This window comes from Lolium rigidum, chromosome 3 (genome assembly GCF_022539505.1).
Source record: "Lolium rigidum isolate FL_2022 chromosome 3, APGP_CSIRO_Lrig_0.1, whole genome shotgun sequence".
NCBI lineage: Eukaryota > Viridiplantae > Streptophyta > Magnoliopsida > Poales > Poaceae > Lolium > Lolium rigidum.
Window position 1 is genome coordinate 343,779,515 of NC_061510.1, and position 5,306 is coordinate 343,784,820.

The window sequence follows — 5,306 nt, forward strand, 5'->3', positions numbered from 1 at the left end:
ATGTCCGTGCTTTGAAGATGAAGATCAAAGGCGCAAAGACAAAAGGGCCATATCATATCACATATGAACCGCATGTGATGTTAATCCTTTTATGCATCTTATTTTGCTTAGATCGCGACGGTAGCATTATAAGATGATCCCTCTCACTAAAATTTCAAGATAATAAAGTGTTCATCCTTAGTAGCACCGTTGCCAAGACTTGTCGTTTCGAAGCATCTCGTGATGATCGGGTGTGATAGAATCAACAAGTGCATACAACGGGTGCAAGTCGGTTTGCACATGCGGATACTAAGGTGGCCTTGACGAGCCTAGCATGTACGGACATGGTCTCGGAACACGTGATACCGAAAGGTAGAGCATGAATCATATGATTGATATGATGAACACTTTGAGTGTTCGCCATTGAAATTACATCTTGTCTCGTGATGATCGGGCATAGGTGTGATGGATTTGGTTCGTGTGATCACTAAGACAATGCGAGGGATATTGTTTTGAGTGGAAGTTCACCTAGGTTTTAATTTTGTTAAATTAAAATTTGAACTCAATTTGTCATAAACATTAGTCTAAACTATTGCAAATATGTTGTAGATATGGCGTCCCCAATCAATTTTAACCAGTTCCTAGAGAAAGAAAAGCTTAAGAGCAACGGTAGCAACTTCACCGACTGGTTCCGTCATGTGAGGATCTTCCTCAATGGTGGAAACCTGCAATATGTGCTTGATGCACCGCTAGGTGACCCTCCTGCGAAGCCGAAACCGATGAAGTAAAGAATGTTTACGCGACTCAGAAAACTCGGTACTCTCAAGTTCAGTGTGCCATCCTGTGCAGTCTGGAAGCCGATCTTCAAAAACGTTTTGAGCACCACGATCCACATGAGTTAATCAATGAGTTGAAGACTATCTTTGAGACTCATGCGGCCGTGGAATGCTATGAAGCATCGAAACACTTCTTCAGTTGCATGATGGAAGAAGGCAGCTCCGTTAGTGAGCACATGCTCGCCATGACCGGGCATGCGAAGAAACTCAGTGACTTGGGAATAGTGATTCCTAACAGGCTGGGGATTAATCGTGTCCTTCAATCACTGCCACCTAGTTATAAGAACTTTGTGATGAATTACAATATGCAGAACATTGATACGTCTCCAACGTATCGATAATTTCTTATGTTCCATGCTACTTTATTGATGATACCTACATGTTTTATGCACATTATATGTCATATTTATGCATTTTCTGGAACTAACCTATTAACAAGATGCCGAAGAGCCGATTCGTTGTTTTCTGCTGTTTTTGGTTTCAGAAATCCTAGTAAAGAAATATTCTCGGAATTGGACGAAACTTTCGCCCGGGGTCCTATTTTTGCACGAAGCTTCCGGAAGACCGAAGACCTAACGAAGTGGGGCCACGAGGCAGCCGGGGGGTGGCCGGCGCGGCCCAAGCCCCGGCCGCGCCGACCTATCCCCTGGGCCCCTCGTGTGGCCCCTCGCGTTGACCCTCCGCCTACTTAAAGCTTCCGTCGCGAAAACCCCGATCACCGAGAGCCACGATACGGAAAACCTTCCGGAGACGCCGCCGCCGCGAATCCCATCTCGGGGGATTCTCGGAGATCGCCTCCGGCACCTCGCCGGAGAGGGGATTCATCTCCCGGAGGACTCTACACCGCCATGGTCGCCTCCGGAGTGATGAGTGAGTAGTTCACCCCTGGACCATGGGTCCATAGCGGTAGCTAGATGGTCGTCTTCTCCTTGTTGTGCTTCATTGTTGGATCTTGTGAGCTGCCTAACATGATCAAGATCATCTATATGTAATTCTATATGTTGTGTTTGTCGGGATCCGATGGATAGAGAGTACTATGATTATGGTGATTATCAATCTATTGTTCATGTGTTGTTTATGATCTTGCATGCTCTCCGTTATTAGTAGAGGCTCTGGCCAAGTTTTTGCTCTTAACTCCAAGAGGGAGTATTTATGCTCGATAGTGGGTTCATGCCTCCATTGAATCTGGGACAGTGACAGAAAGTTCTAAGGTTGTGGATGTGTCTGTTGCCACTAGGGATAAAACATTGATGCTATGTCTAAGGATGTAGTTGTTGATTACATTACGCACCATACTTAATGCAATTGTACTGTTGCTTTGCAACTTAATACTGGAGGGGGTTCGGATGATAACTCTGAAGGTGGACTTTTTAGGCATAGATGCGGTTGGATGGCGGTCTATGTACTTTGTCGTAATGCCCAATTAAATCTCACTATATTTACCATGTCATGTATATGCATTATTATGCCTTTCTCTATTTGTTAATTGCTCGACTGTAATTTGTTCACCCAACATGCTTTTATCTTATGGGAGAGACACCTCTAGTGAACTGTGGACCCCGGTCCTACTCTTTACATAGCATACAATCTACTTGTTTTACTGTTTTCTTTGCAAACATCTTCCACTCGATACGTTTAATCCTTTGTTACGAGCAAGCCGGTGAGATTGACAACCTCACTGTTTCGTTGGGGCAAAGTACTTTGGTTGTCTTGTGCAGGTTCCTAGTTGGCGCCGGAATCCCCGGTGTTGCGCCGCATCACATTTCGCGACCATCAACCTTCAACGTGCTTCTTGGCTCCTACTCGGTTCGATTAAACCTTGGTTTCTTTCTCGAGGGAAAACTTGCTACTGTGCGCATCATACCTTCCTCTTGGGGTTCCCAACGAACGTGTGAGTTACACGCCATCAAGCTAATTTTCTACGGCGCCGTTGCCGGGGAGATCAAGACACGCTGCAAGGGAGTCTCCACTTCTCAATCTCTTTACTTTGTTTTTGTCTTGCTTTATTTTATTTACTACTTTGTTTGCTGCACTAAATCAAAATACAAAAAAATTAGTTGCTAGTTTTACTATATTTACTGTCTTGCTCTCTATATCAAAAACACAAAAAAAATTAGTTACTTGCATTTACTTTACTTAGCTTGTTTTATTTATTGCTACTAAAATGAGCAATCCTGAAGTTGAAGTTCGTTCTTTTAAGCAACAAGGTGGAGAAAGTTTTAAAGATGCTTGGTATAGAATTAGTAATGCTCATCATAGGTGCATTAAGAAACACTCCACCACTATCCTTCTTAGGAACTTTTATGTTGGTTTATCCAGTTGGAATAGATATGTTCTTGATACCCTTTCGGGGGGTAATTTCCTAAGTACTCCCGCTCTAGAAGCTAGTTGCATCATTGAGAGTCTAGTTGGAATACCACCTGTTAATGAAGTTAAAACTGAAATCTCTCTTGAGGATGTTATGAAAAAATTGGAAACCATAGAGAAAAATTTTCCAAGTATTGAAACTAAATTGGAAATGTTATTGGATAAAACTGATGAACTTGACAAATCCCTAGGAGGAATTGATGAAAGAATTAGTGTCCTAGGAACATGTGTTATCCATGATAATCAAACCAATAGGATTGATGAACTTGAAAAAGCTATGGGAACCTTGGGTTCAACCTTTTCTTCTCTCAAGTATAATGAGAAAGCTTATGTGGGTAAAGAGCAAAAATTCATGTATGCCTCTAAAGTGCCTAAACAAAAGAATTACTATAGGCCTAAAATTGCTAAAACCCCTAGCACCACCATAGAAAATTTAGATAATGGAGCACATAAAGTACCCTCTGCAACAAGTTGTGTTTGCATGAAAAATAATAATGTTGATGCTTCTACTCTCGATGTTACTTGATTTGCACTTTCTGCGCCTAGCTGAAAGGCGTTAAAGAAAAGCGCTTATGGGAGACAACCCATGTTTTTACCTACAGAAATTTTTTGTTTTGTTGAGTCTTGGAAGTTGTTTACTACTGTAGCAACCTCTCCTTATCATGTTTTTGTGCCAAGTAAAGTTTCTATGCCAAAGTTGATGTTATATTTGGGATTGCTGCGCGGAAACAGCATTGCTGTCTGTCACGAATCTGGGCACAGTTCCCTGTAGAAAATTCGAAAAAATCTGCCAATTTACGAGCGTGATCCTCAGATATGTACGCAACTTTCATTAGTTTTGAGTTTTTCCATTTGAGCAAGTCTGGTGCCATTTCTAAATTCGTCTTTACGGACTGTTCTGTTTTTGACAGATTCTGCCTTTTATTTCGCATTGCCTCTTTTGCTATTTTGGATTTATTTCTTTGATCCACTAATGTCCAGTAGCATTATGCAATGTCCAGAAGTGAAAATAATGATTGTGTCACCTCTGAATGTGTGAATTATTAATGATGCACTAACCCTCTAATGAGTTTGCTTGAAGTTTGGTGTGAAGGAAGTTTTCAAGGGTCAAGAGAGGAGTATGATATACTATGATCAAGAGGAGTGAAAGCTCTAAGCTTGGGGATGCCCCCGTGGTTCACCCCTGCATATTTTAAGAAGACTCAAGCGTCTAAGCTTGGGGATGCCCAAGGCATCCCCTTCTTCATCGACAACATCATCAGGTTCCTCCCCTGAAACTATATTTTTATTCAATCACATCTTGTGTTCTTTACTTGGAGCGTCGGTTTGTTTTCGTTTTTGTTTTTGTTTGAATAAGATGGATCCTAGCATTCACTTTGTGGGAGAGAGACACGCTCCGCTGTTGCATATGGACACATGTGTCCTTAGGCTTTACTCATAATGTTCAAGGCGAAGTTTCTTCTTCGTTAAATTGTTATATTGTTGGAATTGGAAAATGCTACATGTAGTAATTCTAAACTGTCTTGGATAATGTGATACTTGGTAATTGTTGTGCTCATGTTTAAGCTCTTGCATCATATGCTTTGCACCCATTAATGAAGAAATACATAGAGCTTGCTAAAATTTGATTTGCATATTTGGTTTCTCTAAGGTCTAGATAATATCTAGTATTGAGTTTTGAACAACAAGGAAGACAGTGTAGAGTCTTATAATGTTTACAATATGTCTTTTATGTGAGTCTTGCTGCACTTGTTCATCCTTGAGTTTGCTTCAAATAACCTTGCTAGCCTAAACCTTGTATCGAGAGGGAATACTTCTCATGCATCCAAAATCCTTGAGCCAACTACTATGCCATTTGTGTCCACCATACCTACCTACTACATGGTATTTTTCCGCCATTCCAAAGTAAATTGCTTGAGTGCTACCTTTAAACAATTCAAAATTTATCATCTCTTATTTGTGTCAATGTTTTATAGCTCATGAGGAAGTATGTGGTGTTTTATCTTTCGATCTTGTCATTTACTTCGGACAGACTTTCACAATGGACTAGTGGCTTCATCCGCTTATCCAATAACTTTGCATAAAGAGGCGGCAAGGGGTTCCCAACCCCAATTAATTAACTTC